The sequence below is a fragment of the Pristiophorus japonicus genome, unplaced genomic scaffold (assembly GCF_044704955.1).
Source record: "Pristiophorus japonicus isolate sPriJap1 unplaced genomic scaffold, sPriJap1.hap1 HAP1_SCAFFOLD_154, whole genome shotgun sequence".
NCBI classification, from domain to species: domain Eukaryota; kingdom Metazoa; phylum Chordata; class Chondrichthyes; family Pristiophoridae; genus Pristiophorus; species Pristiophorus japonicus.
The window spans coordinates 354,255-370,844 of NW_027251217.1; the positions used below are offsets into that span (position 1 = coordinate 354,255).

General features: G+C 49.8%; 2 protein-coding genes across 7 annotated transcripts in view; one reads left to right on the plus strand and one right to left on the minus strand.

Annotated features, from left to right (window-relative positions):
* The window catches only part of LOC139242937 (uncharacterized), a 596,540-nt gene that overhangs the window by 337,567 nt on the left and 242,383 nt on the right, over positions 1–16,590 (plus strand). The window lies entirely within an intron of this gene.
* LOC139242933 (NACHT, LRR and PYD domains-containing protein 3-like) overlaps positions 1–16,590 on the minus strand; it is a 207,331-nt gene that overhangs the window by 35,680 nt on the left and 155,061 nt on the right. The gene's annotated exons all lie outside the window — the stretch shown is intronic.

A 16,590-nucleotide genomic window follows, 5' to 3' on the forward strand; every position in this document is an offset into this window, starting at 1 on the left:
GAAAAACATTTCATTCCAGGTTATAGCAGAGTGTAAAGTCCCTCATCACTGGTACCTTTCTAGTAAATATCTTCCGCACCCTCTCCAAGGCCTGGACATCCTTCCTGAAGTGAGGTGCCCAGAATTGAACACAACATGCCAGATGAGGCCTATCCAGTGTTTGTAAAGATTTGACATAATCTTCTTGATTTTTTACTCCATTAATAAAGCCAAAGACCCCACACACATTTTTAACAGGCTTCTCGCCTTGTCATGCCACAGTAAACAGGTTGGGTACAAGAACATGGAGTAAATTAGCGAGAGACATAAAAATATATTGTAAATGTTTCTATAGATATGCAAATAAGAAGAGATTAGTGAACGTGAACATGGGCCCATTAGAGGCAGAGACAGGAGAAATTATAATGAGCAATAAGGAAATGGCAGACATTAAACAAATACTTCGTATCTGTCTTCACAGCAGAAGACACGAAAAACATTCTGGAAATAATGGAGAACCAAGGGTCTAGAGAGAATGAGGAACTTAAAGAAATCAGTATAAGTAAAGACATAATACTGGAGAAATTAATGGGACTAAGTGACGACAAATCCCTTGGACCCGACGACCTGCATCCTAGGATTTTACAAGAGATAGTGGATGCACTGGTATTAATCTTACACAATTCCCTCGATTCTAGAACAGCTCCCAAGGTTTGGAAGGTAGCAAACATAACCCCGCTATTTCAGAAAGGAGGAATAGAGAAAACAGGGAACTATAGGCCAGTTAGCCTGACAATTGTAGTAGGCAAAATGCTAGAGTCTATTATTAGGGACGTGGTAACAGGACACTTAGAACATCATATTATAAGGCAAAGTCAACATGGTTTGATGAAAGGGAAATCGTGTTTGACAAAGCTGTTGAGTTTTTTGAAGATGTAACTAGTAGGATGGCTAACGGGGAACCAGTGGATGTGGTGTATTTGGAATTTCAAAAAGCATTCGATAAGGTGCCACGCAAGAGGTTATCACACAAAATCAGGACTCATGGGATTGGGGGTAATATATGAGCATGGATTGAGGATTGGTGAATAGACAGAAAGCAGAGATTACAAATCAACTCGACTTATTAGAGTTAGCAGACTGTAACTAGCGGGGTACCTTAAGCATCAGTGCTTGGGCCTCAGCTAGTTACAATCAATATTAATGACTTAGATGAAGGGACTGAGTATAACATATCCAAGTTTGCTGATAATACAATGTTAGATGGGAAAGTAAGCTGCAAGGAGGACGCAGAGAGGCTGCAGAGAGATATAGACAGGTTGACTGAGTGGGCAAGAACATGGCAAATGGAACACAAAGTGGGGAAGTTGAAGTTATCCACTTTGGTGGGAAAAACAAAAAGCTGAATATGTTTTGGAATGGCAAGAGACTGGGAAATGTTTGCATTCAGAGTGTACTTGTACATGAATCACAGAATGTTAACATGCAGGTACAGCTAGCAATTAGGAAACAAATGGTGTGTTAGCTTTTGTTACAAAAGAGTAATGAAGTCTTCCTACAATATACAGGGCATTGGTGTGGCAACACCTGGAGTACGGTGTACAGTCTGATCTCCTTACCCAGGGAAAGACAGACTTGAATTAGAGAGAGTACAACTAATGTTCATTAGACTGGTTCATGGTGTCAGGGGATTGTCCAATGAGGAGAGATTGAGTAGACTAGTTCTATATCGAAGAATGAGAGGTGATCTCATTGAAACATATACAATTCTTAAGGGGTTTGACAGGGTTAATGGTAAGATGTTTCCTCTGGCTGGGGAATCTAGAACACAGGGTCACAGTCTCAAAATAAGGGCTTGCTGATTTAGGACTGAGATGAGAAGACATTTCTTCACTCAAAAGGTTATGCATCTTTGGAATTCTCTACCCCAGAGAGCTGTGAATGCTCAGTCGTATATTCAAGACAAAGGTGGATAATTTTTTGGAAACTAAGTGAATTAAGGGATATGGGGATAGTGCGGGAAGATGGACTTGAGGTAGAAGATCAGCCATGATCTTGTTACACCTCTAACCTCTCATTTAAAATTCTTGCTCTCTATCATCTACCCAAGTGCCAAAAAAGTTATTCCTGATATTTCTTCACTACATTCCATCCTCTGCACCGAACGACCTCTCATCCTCGGTGACATCAACCACCATTTCAATTCATCATGCACTCTCTCCTCTGGGTTCACTAGCCTCCCATCCTCCCTTAATCTTTCCCTCCACATAAACTCCCCAACCCATATTCACAGCCACCCCTCCATCGTGTCAATCACAGATAAGGTCTCTCTGACCACTTCCTTGTATCGCTCACCACCCACATAAGCCTTCCAACCTTCCCCCATTCCGACCTCCTTCTGTGTCTGCCCCTGGAAAAACTCCCTCTCAACTCACTTACAACTGCACTTATCAACTCCCAACTATCCAGCCTTGGGCCCTCAATTCACCATGACATTTCTGCAGCTACTGATTTGCTCAATAACACTCACCACCACCATGATGTCCTAGTTCCTGTTAAAACACTGACTCTCTCACCCTTGCCGTTCCCCCTGGTACAGCCCTGATCTTCACTCCCGTCAGTCCAGGGGACGCAGACCTGAAAGGATATGGAGGACAACTGGTTTAGCCATTCAACAGCAGATCCGGCTAGACCACAGAAAGCATTATTTGGTCCTGCTCTCGTCTGCTAAAACAAAGAAATGGCAGACCAATTGAACAAGTACTTTGGTTCGGTATTCACTAAGGAGGACACAAACAACCTTCCGGATATAAAAAGGGGTCAGAGGGTCTCATAAGGAGGAGTAACTGAGGGAAATCTTTATTAGTCGGGAAATTGTGTTGGGGAAATTGATGGGATTGAAGGCCGATAAATCCCCAGGGCCTGATGGACGGCATCCCAGAGTACTTAAGGAGGTGGCCTTGGAAATAGCGGATGCATTGACAGTCATTTTCCAACATTCCATTGACTCTGGATCAGTTCCTATCGAGTGGAGGGTAGCCAATGTAACCCCACTTTTTAAAAAAGGAGGGAGAGAGAAAACAGGGAATTATAGACCGGTCAGCCTGACCTCAGTAGTGGGTAAAATGATGGAATCAATTATTAAGGATGTCATAGCAGCGCATTTGGAAAATGTGACATGATAGGTCCAAGTCAGCATGGATTTGTGAAAGGGAAATGATGCTTGACAAATCTTCTGGAATTTTTTGAGGATGTTTCCAGTAAAGTGGACAAAGGAGAACCAGTTGATGTGGTATATTTGGACTTTCAGAAGGCTTTCGACAAGGTCCCACGCAAGAGATTAATGTGCAAAGTTAAAGCACATGGGATTGGGGGTAGTGTGCTGACGTGGATTGAGAACTGGTTGTCAGACAGGAAGCAAAGAGTAGGAGTAAACGGGTACTTTTCAGAATGGCAGGCAGTGACTAGTGTGGTACCGCAAGATTCTGTGCTGGGGCCCCAGCTGTTTACATTGTACATTAATGATTTAGACGAGGGGATTAAATGTAGTATCTCCAAATTTGCGGATGACACTAAGTTGGGTGGCAGTGTGAGCTGCGAGGAGGATGCTTTGAGGCTGCAGAGTGACTTGGATAGGTTAGGTGAGTGGGCAAATGAATGGCAGATGAAGTATAATGTGGATAAATGTGAGGTTATCCACTTTGGTGGTAAAAACAGAGAGACAGACTATTATCTGAATGGTGACAGATTAGGAAAAGGGAAGGTGCAACGAGACCTGGGTGTCATGGTACATCAGTCATTGAAGGTTGGCATGCAGGTACAGCAGGCGGTTAAGAAAGCAAATGGCATGTTGGCCTTCATAGCGAGGGGATTTGAGTACAGGGGCAGGGAGGTGTTGCTACAGTTGTACAAGGTTTTGGTGAGGCCACACCTGGAGTATTGTGTACAGTTTTGGTCTCCTAACTTGAGGAAGGACATTCTTGCTATTGAGGGAGTGCAGCGAAGATTCACCAGACTGATTCCCGGGATGGCAGGACTGACATATGAAGAAAGACTGGATCAACTGGGCTTGTATTCACTGGAGTTCAGAAGAATGAGAGGGGACCTCATAGAAACGTTTAAAATTCTGACGGTTTTAGACAGGTTAGATGCAGGAAGAATGTTCCCAATGTTGGGGAAGTCCAGAACCAGGGGTCACAGTCTAAGGATAAGGGGTAAGCCATTTAGGACCTAGATGAGGAGAAACTTCTTCACCCAGAGAGTGGTGAACCTGTGGAATTCTCTACCACAGAAAGTAGTTGAGGCCAATTCACTAAATATATTCAAAAGGGAGTTAGATGAAGTCCTTACTACTCGGGGGATCAAGGGGTATGGCGAGAAAGCTGGAAGGGGGTACTGAAGTTTCATGTTCAGCCATGAACTCATTGAATGGCGGGGCAGGCGAGAAGGGCCAAATGGCCTGCTCCTGCACCTATTTTCTATGCTCACGATTCCAGAATCATTCTGAAATGTAAAGATAAACCCCGGCTTCTATTCTCCACTGCGAAGCGTCTTTTTAAACCCCTCTCTCCAGTCTCCACCCTCACCTCCAACAATAAGTGTGAGGTTGTCTTTGTCTCTGAGACTGAGACCATCCGTTCACTGCCTCTCCTCTTCCTTCCCCGAGCCCACCGGGCCAAACTTCCCGAGGATCCCCTCTGCCCGAGCCCTGAACTCACATCTATCTCCAGTTTCTCTCCGATCTCCTTTCATGACCTGTCCATGAGACCCACTCCCTGCTCCCTTGATCTTATTCTCACTAAACTGCTGACCACACAACTTCCTTTTCTGGCTCCCATGTTAGCTGACATTGTTACCGGTTCTTTCTCCTCAGGTACTGTCCCCCTCTCCCTCAAATCTGCCGTCATCACCCCTCTCCTCAAAAAACAACCCGAGACCCCTCCGTCCTTGCAAACTGTCACCCCATCTCCAACCTCCCTTTCCTCTCCAAAGTCCTTGAACATGTTGTCGCCTCCTAAATCCCTGCCCATCTTTCCGGCAATTCCATGTGTGAATCCCCACAAACCAGTTTACACACCTGCCACAGTACTGCACCGGCTTTCATTCAAGTCAAAAATGACATCCTTCGTGACTGTGACGAAGGCAAACCATCCCTCTTAACTGGTCTGCAGCCTTTGACACGGTTCACCACTCTATCTTTCTCCAACCCCACTCCACCGTCGTCCAGCTGGGTGGGACTGCGCTCGCCTGATTCCATTCTTATCTATCGAATATAGCCAGAGAATCACCTGCAACGGCTGCTCTTCCCACCCTGCAGCGTTACCTCTGGTGTGCCCCAAGGATCTAACTTTGGCCTCCTCCTATTTCTCATCCACATGTCCGCTGACAACATCCAGCTCTACCCCACTACCACTTCTCTCCACTCCTCCACGGTCTTCAAATTGTCAGAGAGCAGAAATTTTCTCCAATTGAATATTGGGAAGATCAAAGCCATTGTTTGTGGTTCCCGCCTCAACCTCCACTCCCGAGGTATTGACTCCATCCCACTCCATAACTTCCGTCTGTGGATTAACCTCTCTTTGCAACCTTGGTGTCATATCTGACCCTGAAATGAGCTTTCGACCACATCTCCGAAGCATAACTAAGACCGCCTATTTCCACCATCGCAACATCGTCCGTCTCCGCCCTTGCCTCAGATCATCTGCTGCTGAAGCCCTCATCAATGCCTATGTCATGTCTAGATTTGACTATGTCAATGCACTCCTGGCTGGTTTCCTACATTCGAACCTAGGTAAACGAGAGGCGATCGAAATCTCGGCTGCCCGTGTCCTGATTTGCGCCAAGTCCCGCTCACCCATCACCCCTGTGTTCGCTGACCTACAATGGCTCCCGGTTAAACAACGCCCCGATTTCAAAATTCTCATCCTTGTTTTGAAATCCTTCCATGGCCTCACTCCTCCCTATCACTAATCTCCTCCAGCCACACAACACCACCCCCTCCCAGAGATGTGTGCAGTCCTCGAATACTGCCCTCTTGAGCATCCCTGATTATAATCGCTCAACATTGGTGGCCGTGCCTTCTGTTGCCTAGGCCCCAAGCACTGGAATTCTCTGCCTTCACCTTTCCACCTCTCTTTCCTCCTTTAAAGACGCTCCTTACAACCTAACTCTTTGACCAAGCTTTTGGTCACCTGCCCTAATTTCTCCTTATGAGGCTTGGTGTCAAATTTTTTATTTCATAATACTCCTGTGAAGTGCTTTGGGACGTTTCACTACATTAAAAGGTGCTATATAAATACAGGTTGTTATTGAATGGTGGAGCAGGCTCGAAGGGCCAAATGGCCGTCTACAGCTCCGACTTCATGTTTTCATGAGGAAGGGAAGAGTCAGAGATGGACCATGTGCATGTGCAGGAAGTGTGGAAATTGGAAGCAAAGTCAATGAAATGTTCTGGTTCAGGACAAGAGTAGGAAACGGCACCGATAGTCATCAATGTACCGGAATAAGAGATGAGGGAGGGGACCGGTCGCCTGTCACTTTAATGCTCCACTTCACTCCCACACTGACCCCTCGGTCTTCAGCCTCCTCCACTGTTCCAACAAACGCTCAACCTAAGCTGGAGGAAAAGCACCTCATCTTTCGTTTCGGCACTTCACAGCCTTCTGGATTCAACATCCAGTTCAACAATTTCAGACCATAACCTCGGAGTTTATTTTTTCAGATGGCAGCAGTTGATGTTTCTGCTATTCACATTGACACCATTTCTAGATTTATCTTTTGTTTCTTTACTTGTTACACATTGTCTGATCTCACTGGGCCCACCCCCGGGTTACAGTGTCTGGGCCCACCCCCGGGTTACACACTGTCTGATCTCACTGGGCCCACCCCCGGGTTACACAGTGTCTGATCTCACTGGGCCCACCCCCGGGTTACACAGTGTCTGATCTCACTGGGCCCACCCCCGGGTTACACAGTGTCTGATCTCACTGGGCCCACCCCCGGGTTACACAGTGTCTGATCTCACTGGGCCCACCCCCGGGTTACACAGTGTCTGATCTCACTGGGCCCACCCCCGGGTTACACAGTGTCTGATCTCACTGGGCTCACCCCCGGGTTACACAGTGTCTGATCTCACTGGGCCCACCCCCGGGTTACACAGTGTCTGATCTCACTGGGCCCACCCCCGGGTTACACACTGTCTGATCTCACTGGGCCCCCGGGTTACACACTGTCTGATCTCACTGGGCCCACCCCCGGGTTACACACTGTCTGATCTCACTGGGCCCACCCCCGGGTTACACACTGTCTGATCTCACTGGGCCCACCCCCGGGTTACACAGTGTCTGATCTCACTGGGCTCACCCCCGGGTTACACACTGTCTGATCTCACTGGGCCCACCCCCGGGTTACACAGTGTCTGATCTCACTGGGCCCACCCCCGGGTTACACACTGTCTGATCTCACTGGGCCCACCCCCGGGTTACACAGTGTCTGATCTCACTGGGCCCACCCCCGGGTTACACACTGTCTGATCTCACTGGGCCCACCCCCGGGTTACACAGTGTCTGATCTCACTGGGCCCACCCCCGGGTTACACAGTGTCTGATCTCACTGGGCCCACCCCCGGGTTACACACTGTCTGATCTCACTGGGCCCACCCCCGGGTTACACAGTGTCTGGGCCCACTGATAGTTTCACTAACTCCCACATGTCCCAAACCCCCAGCTCCGGGCCTGTGTTAAGTTCGGTGTTTGCCCTGACAGTAAAATCCCGGCCACCCGCCTGAGATTGCACACTGTGAGCGGTGCGGCCGGAAATGCGCCACTTTCTCCGCCGGCTGCAGACTGAGCCCCCGCCCTCCATCCCCGGACCGGGCCCTGTATTGTGAGCCGGCTCAGCACATTCCCCGGGATGTGATGCTGACAGTAAGCGGCCCGCTTTCCCCGCTCAGTTACAGCCCCTTACTGTTAGTTTACAGTCCCTGGGTGTGTGATAGAAAGCCTCAGACCTGACACTGCCGCATGTTGAGGCCGGCAGACGGAGCAGCGCCATTGTCCCCGCTGTTCCAGCCCCGTCACTGTCCCATTCCCTTCCCCCCACTGCATAAATTAACCACCCCCTGGCTGAGTGCTGCCGTCCTACTGGCTGCACACGGGAGAGTGACAGCCCCTTGCACCAATCGCAGTGCCGCTCCCCCACAGAGCTCCGCCCAGAGGACTGCAGAAGGAAGCGCGCGCGTGGCGGGGGGGGGGGGGGGCGGTTCACGTGGCTCCTGATTTGAACCGTGCGGCGGTTGAACGGTCGCGCCGCGAGCCCGGCAGCGCGCGGGACATGGCCCCGCCCACCGTGTGTGAGGTCAGGGCCCCGCCCACACAGCCCCTGAGCCCAGCAGCGGGAATGCTGCAATGTGAGAGAATAAAGAGACAAGGTGCTGGGAACAGTCAGCCTGAGAGCTCAGGCAGTGTGTGTGGGGGGACAGAGAGAGAATGGAGCTGAGGGAAGATCATTGTCATTGGCCTGACATTCAGGGCCACGGCCCTTGACCTGCTGCTGGGGGCAGTGCAGCTGGAAGATTGAGTGACAATATACAGCACTCTTTCCTCAGCTTCATTCTCCCCAATATGTCAGCTCCTGCTGGAAGATGCACGGCCGGTATATGAGGAGTCTCTGACTGCACACTCTGCACTTATTTCTACTTCAATCTTGTCTTTCTACCAGTAACTCCAGGGCAGCTTCACGTCACACGCGGCTTCACACCGTCAATATTCTGCTCATTTTCTGCCCTGCCATCATCAGATATCCCGGTGAATGGAGGAGCGACTGAGAAAGGGCCGCAGCTGGAAGTAAACCGGGATTGTAGACTGAGGAACAACAGCAGGTGGACCAGCCCAGGATTGTGAGAGCACCAAACACAGAGAACTCTTCCGATTCACAGAGCGTCCATCGATCGACAGGGGAGCAAGGTCAGAGAGAGTCCCATTGACTCAGGTACACACTGGTCCTGGGGGGCAAAGGTCAGAGAGAGTCCCATTGACTCAGGTACACACTGGTCCTGGGGGGCAAAGGTCAGAGAGAGTCCCATTGACTCAGGTACACACTGGTCCTGGGGGAGCAAGGTCAGAGAGAGTCCCATTGACTCAGGTACACACTGGTCCTGGGGGGCAAAGGTCAGAGAGAGTCCCATTGACTCAGGTACACACTGGTCCTGGGGGAGCAAGGTCAGAGAGAGTCCCATTGACTCAGGTACACACTGGTCCTGGGGGCAAAGGTCAGAGAGAGTCCCATTGACTCAGGTACACACTGGTCCTGGGGGGGGCAAAGGTCAGAGAGAGTCCCATTGACTCAGGTACACACTGGTCCTGGGGATAGACTGGGGTGAAAGGTCAGAGACAGTCCCATTGGCTCAGATACACACTGGTCCTGGGGCAAAGGTCCGAGAGAGTCCCATTGACTCAGATACACACTGGTCCTGGGGGACTGGGGAGAAAGGTCAGAGAGAGTCCCATTGACTCAGGGACCACACTGGTCCTGGGGGCAAAGGTCAGAGAGAGTCCCATTGACTCAGGTACACACTGGTCCTGGGGGGCAAAGGTCAGAGAGAGTCCCATTGACTCAGGTGCACACTGGTCCTGGGGGGCAAAGGTCAGAGAGTCCCATTGACTCAGGTACAGACTGGTCCTGGGGGCAAAGGTCAGAGAGAGTCCCATTGACTCAGATACACACTGGTCCTGGGGATAGACTGGGGTGAAAGGTCAGAGACAGTCCCATTGGCTCAGATACACACTGGTCCTGGGGCAAAGGTCAGAGAGAGTCCCATTGACTCAGATACACAATGGTCCTGACGGACTGGGGAGAAAGGTCAGAGAGAGTCCCATTGACTCAGATACACACTGGTACTGGAGAGAAAGGTCCGAGAGGGTCCCATTGACTCAGATACACACTGGTCCTGGGGGACTGGGGAGAAAGGTCAGAGAGAGTCCCATTGGCCCAGATACACACTGGTCCTGGGGCAAAGGTCAGAGAGAGTCCCATTGACTCAGATACACAATGGTCCTGACGGACTGGGGAGAAAGGTCAGAGAGAGTCCCATTGACTCAGATACACACTGGTCCTGGGGGCAAAGGTCAGAGAGAGTCCCATTGACTCAGATACACACTGGTCCTGGGGGACTGGGGAGAAATGTCTGAGAGAGTCCCACTGACTCAGATACACACTGGTCTTGGGGGACTGGGGAGAAAGGTCAGAGAGAGTCCCAATCTGCGTCACTTTATCAATATTTATCTCATTTTCTATCTCACATAATTAGATCTCTGGTAAATGATGGCGTGATAGAGAAAGGTCTACAGCTGGAAGTTAATGGGGTTGTAGACTGAGGAACAACAACATGTGAACCATCTGTTGCTGAAACCCTTATCTCTGCCTTTGCAACCTCTAGACTTGACTATTCCAACGTTCTCCTGGCCGGCCTCCCTTCTTACACCCTCCGTAAACTTGCACTCATCCAAAACCCTGCTGCCCATTTCCTAACTCCTCACAAATTAATGCCGGAGAATAACTTCAACTTCTGTTTGGAGAAATTACTGATCCGAGACTGAATCGCTTGCATTTCCAGAGTGGGGAAAGGAAGGGATGCTGACAGATAACATGGGTGAGCGTGTGTCTGCACACGTACAAGTGGAGAATTGTGATTGTAATACAGCAGCTAAATCTACCAATTACATATTTATGGTGTTTTGAGATTGTGAGACATCTAATGATAATGAAACAAATCAATGTTTTGTATCCCCTGACTGAAGGTACACAATTCATTCTACATTCGTGTTAATATCAGTGGAACAGTGGGAAATGTCCTCACCTCCTACAGTGCTCATTGGTCAGGTGCTGACACCATGAGAGATACGGTCAATATATTCAAATAGAAGCAGCAACCAGGTCACATCTCCATGAACACACAGACATTGTCACTGCCCATAGAGACCAGAGCAATTACATCCAGCTCTATATTGTATATGTGGATAGATATAATATTCATAAAATGTCATCATTTAATATCACAACTCAACAAATCAAAAATATACAGGGAGGACTATACAGGGTGGACTACACAGGGTGGACTACACACGATGGACTATACAGAGTGGACTATATTGGATCTCGTCATCGATGCCTGCTCTTGTTGATAGGAGGCTCCTGAGATATGGGAAATGGTCCACGGTGTCCAGGGCCGTGCCATGGATCTTGATGACTGGAGGGCAGTGCTGTCCGGTGAGGACAGGCTGGTGAAGGACCTTTGTCTTACGGATGTTTCGCGTCAGGCCCATGCTTTCGTACGCCTCAGTAAATACGTTGACGATGTCTAGGAGTTCAGCCTCTGTATGTGCGCAGATGCAGGCATCGTCCGCATACTGTAGCTCGATGACAGAGGTTGGGGTGGTCTTGGAGCTGGCCTGGAGACGGTGAAGGTTGAACAGGTTTCCACTGGTTCTATAGTTTAGTTCCACTTGTTGACTGAGGTGGAGCATGGGAGCGAGGAAGATTGAGAAGGGGGTTGGGGTGAAGACTCAGTCCTGTTTGACCCCGGTCCGGACGTGGATTGGGTCTGTAATGGATCCGTTGGTAAGGATCACGGCCTGCATGTCGTCGTGGAGCAGGCGGAGGATGGTGATGAACTTTTGGGGGCATCCGAAATGGAGGACGGTCCATAGACCCTCGCGGTTGACAATGTCAAAGGCCTTTGTAAGCTCGAAGAAGGCCATGTATAAGGGCTGGTGCTGTTCCCTGCATTTTTCCCTCAGCTGTCGCGCTGCAAAAATCATGTCCGTTGTGCCCGGAGGAGACGAAATCCGCACTGCGACTCCGGGAGGAGCTCCTCAGCTACAGGGAGAAGACGGTTGAGGAGAATTCTAGCAACAACTTTCCCAGTGGCTGATAGCAGGGAGATTCCTCTGTAGTTGCCGCAGTCGGACTTGTCCCCTTTCTTAAAGGTGGTCACGATCACTGCATGCTCTCCTCCTCCAGATGAGCGAGATGAGGTCATATATTCGCACCAGCAGTGCCTCTCTGCTGTACCTTAGTGCCTCAGCAGGGATTCCATCCGCTCCTGTAGCCTTGTTGTTGTGGAAGAAAGAATCTATGAATCTATGGCTTATGGAAAAGGGAAGGGTTAAATTCTGTTTTTGCTATATTTGAAGAAATAATAGGACTCGAACAACACCCACACTTTTTAGCCTTGAAACTTAGAAATGTAATTAAATGACTATCCGGTATTAAAAGGGAGTCTCCTGATATTCTGCTTATCAGACTGTGAACAGGGAGAAACTATGCAAGGACAGATGGAATGTGTGCCTCCCAAGATGACCTTTGTACTCACGGAACTAATGAATAAGATTCCTTTTCTATTTCTGTATTCTATTTCTGTATAAAGATAGGGACAATTTGCTTGTACAGGAGAGTTTTCTGTTTTGGTACGGTCCAAGCAGGCTCTCCGAGATATCTCGCTTTTTAAAATAAAATTCTCTCGAAGCACAACTCTGAAAGCCTCCCCCTGAGTTAATTTAGGCTAAATATTTCCTCGACAGTTGTTCTTAAGCTGTCTTATGGCTTTATCTACCTCGTGCAGTGTTGTGGTTTCACTGAGGTGGTGGTGAGTAGCATGCTGCGGGATGGAGTCGAGAACACTCGAGTCAAAGGCAGAGTCTCGATTGAGGAGATCTTCGAAGTGCTCCTTCCAGCGGGCCCTGACTGCCTCGGTGTCCTTGATGAGTATTTCCCCATTCTTGGCCAGCATTTTGGTAAGGCCTTGGGCCTGTGCTTTCTCCATCCACCACCTGTTATTTAGGTCCTGAGTTTTTGTTGGACCTCAGCCTTGAGCCGTCTGCAATGCTGCTTTTTTTAAATTACAAAATATACTTTATTCATAAAAAAATCTGTACAGTACATTCGAAGGCATTTCAATACCTTTATCTGCGGTCAGCAATCCCATACACTATTATTTGGGTGTTGACGGCAGTTCCGTTCGTTACATTGCCTTGTTTTCCAGTTCAAGTGCAATTCGGTCCAATACGGGATACCTTGTAGTACATTCAAACTAATTACATTCCATGTGTCACTATACAGTACACGGAATGGGTGACGGTACATTTACATTTTTTCTTTTCAACATGCATTTCGCAACAGACCTTGCATTGTACATTGCACTACATAGGTGTTTACAGATCATGGTGCTCCCATGTACACAAAAAGTAAATTACAAGTACAGCCCGAGGGGGGTTTTGTACTGATTCCTGTCCCCGGGTTTTCCGTGGCAGAAGGGCTTTAAACTGTGGCCCTTCCCCACCGTGCCTTTGCGGCGACTGCACCAATTTTAAGTGCGTCCCTCAGCACGTAATCCTGGATCTTGGATTGCGCCAGTCTGCAACACGCTGACGTGGACATCTCCTTGCTCTGGAAAACCAGCAAGTTTCAGCAAGACCAAAGAGCGTCTTTGACCGAGTTGATGGCCCTCCAGCAGCAGGTGATGTCTGTCTCGGTGTGTGTCCCTGGGAACAGCCCGTAGAGCACAGAGTCCTGTGTTACAGAGCTGCTCGGGATGAACCTCGACAGCAACCACTGCATCTCTTTCCAAACCTGCCTTGCGAAGGCGCAATCCTGAAGGAGATGGGTGACAGTCTCATCCGCCCCGCAGCCGGCCCGGGGGCACCGTGCCGTGTTGCTGAGACGTCGGCTGTGCATGAATGTTCTGACAGGTAAGGCCCTCCTCACCACCAACCAAGCTACGTCTTGGTGCTTGTGTGAAAGCTCTGGCGATGAGACGTTCTGCCAAATAAGTTCGACAGTCCGCTCAGGGAACCACCCGACAGGGTCCACCCTCTCCTTTCGTAGGGCGTCCAGGACCTTACGTGCTGACCACTGTTTTATGGCCTTGTGGTCAAAGGGGTTTTTTGTGAAAAATTTTTCCACGAAGGACAGGTGGACAGGCATGGTCCAACTGGTGGGGGCGTTTCGCGGCAACGTGGCCAGACCCATCCTTCGCAACACCGGGGACAGGTAGAACCTCAGCACGTAGTGACACTTGGTGTTTGCGTACCGGGGATCTGTGCACAGCTTGATGCAGCCGCACACAAAGGTGGCCATCAGGATGAGGGCCACGTTCAGAACGTCCTTTCCTCCACTGTCCAGAGATTTGTACATCGTGTCTCTGCGGACACGGTCCATTTTGGACCTCCAGACAAAGTGGAAGACGGCCCGGGTGACTGCCGCGGCACAGGAGCGAGGGATGGGCCAGACCTGTGCCACGTGCAGCAACCCCGAGAGCATCTCACTCCTGATGACCAGGTTCTTTCCTGCCATGGAGAGGAAGCGCAGCTTCCACCATCCCAGTTTTTGTTTGACCGTGGCGATACGCTCGTCCCAGTTTTTGGCGCACGCCTCGTCCGCTCCGAACCATATTCCCAACACCTTCAGGAAATCTGGCTTGACGGTGAAGGGAATGGAGGCTCGGTCAGTCCAGTTGCTAAAGAGCATGGCCTCGCTCTTACTGCGATTGACCTTTGCTCCAGAGACCAGTTCAAACTGGTCGCAGATTGTGAGCAATCTGCGGACCGACTGCGGATCCGAGCAAAAAAAAAAAAACAGGGTCATTGACATCAATACATCGCGCCCTCGCATTCCTGTCATGGTAGTCACATTGTGACTGATGCCTGCTCTCAACAATTTCTTTCATATTGGGGTGTATAAGGGATAACCTGGTTTTGAGCGTCCTTTTCATTAGCAGCTCTGCAGGTGGAACCCCTGTGAGCGAGTGTGGCCAGGATCTATTGGCCAACAGGAGGCGAGATACGTGGTTTTGTAGGGAACCCTGAGCATCTCCAGTTTGATTATCTGCACTGCTTGTTTCGCCTGGACGTTTGAGGCCGGCTTGAACGGTGCCGTTCTGACATGGTTGATTCCATTGCCTGCCATGAAGTCCTGGAATTCAGTGTTTGTGAAGCAGGGGCCATTGTCGCTGACCAAGACATCCGGTAGATCATGGGCGGCGAACATTGCCCGTAGACTTTCTACCGTGGCAGAGGATGTGCTTGAATTTAAAATGGCACACTCAATCCATTTGGAGTAGGCATCTACTACAACCAAAAACATTTTTCCCATGAAAGGACCTGCTTGGTCCACATGGATGCGTGACCAAGGCTTGGCGGGCCAGGACCAGGGGCTAGGCGGGGCTTCCCTGGGCGCATTGCCCAGCTGAGCACACGTGTTGCACCTGCGAACCCAAAGTTCCAGGTCTGCATCTATCCCTGGCCACCAAACGTGTGACCTGGCAATTGCCTTCATCATCACAACGCCCGGTGCTCATTGTGAAGTTCTCTGATAAACACCTCTCTGCCCATCTGGGGCATGACTACTCGGTTTCCCCACAGTCGGCAATCGGCCTGAATCGAGAGTTCATCCTTGCGCCTATGAAACGGTTTAAATTCCTCAGGGCATGCCCCGTACGTGGCTGCCCAGGCCCCAGTCAGGACACATTTCTTAACTAAAGACAGTAGCGGGTCTTTATTTGTCCAGACTTTAATCTGACGGGCTATCACAGGTGAGCCTTCGCTTTCAAAAGCTTCAACAGCCATGACCATCTCAGCAGCATGCTCAGTTGCCCCCTCAGTGGTGGCTAGTGGGAGCCTGCTGAGTGCATCGGCGCAGTTTTCAGTGCCCGGTCTGTGCCGAATTGTGTAGTCATAGGTGGCTAACGTGAGTGCCCACCCCTGTATTCGGGCCAGTGCATTCGCATTTATGGCCTTGTTGTCAGCCAAAAGGGACGTTAGGGGGTTTGTGATCTGTCTCCAGCTCAAATTTCCTGCCAAACAGATACTGGTGCATTTTTTTTACTGCATACCTTTTCTCCCATCCCGTAGCCCCTTTCTGCCTGGCATAGACTTCTGGAGGCATAAGCTACCGGCTGTAACTGACCATTCGCATTCACATGCTGCAACACACACCCGACCCCATAGGACGACGCATCGCACATTAAAACAAGTTTCTTACACAGGTCATATAACGTTAACAGTTTGTTAGAACACGCAATTTGTTATGCTCCATCAAAAGCCCTTTCCTGGCTGTCCCCCCAGTCCCAATCGCGACCTTTGCGTAGGAGCACGTATAGCGGCTATAACAGCGTGCTCAATTTGGGAAGAAAGTTACCAAAATAGTTCAGGAGCCCCAGGAACGAACGCAGCTCCGTCGTGTTACGGCGTCTGCGTACTCTCTGGATTGCTTCCGTTTTGGACGCAGTCGGTCTAATCATATCTGCTACTACCCTCCTCTCCAGGAATTCTACCTTTGGAGCTAAGAAGACACACTTCGCCTTTTTCAGTCACAGCCCTACCCAGTCCAGTCTGCGTAGCACCTCCTCCAGGTTGTGGAGGTGTTCTTCAGTATCGTGACCCGTGATGAGGATGTCGTCTTGAAAAACCCCCGTCCTTGGAATCGACTTGAGGAGGCTTTCCCTATTTCGCTGAAAGATCGTGGCGGCCAAACGAGTCCCGAACGGATATCTATTATACTCAAACAACCCCTTGTGTGTCGTGATGGTGGTCAGCTTCTTCGACTCACTCGCCAGCT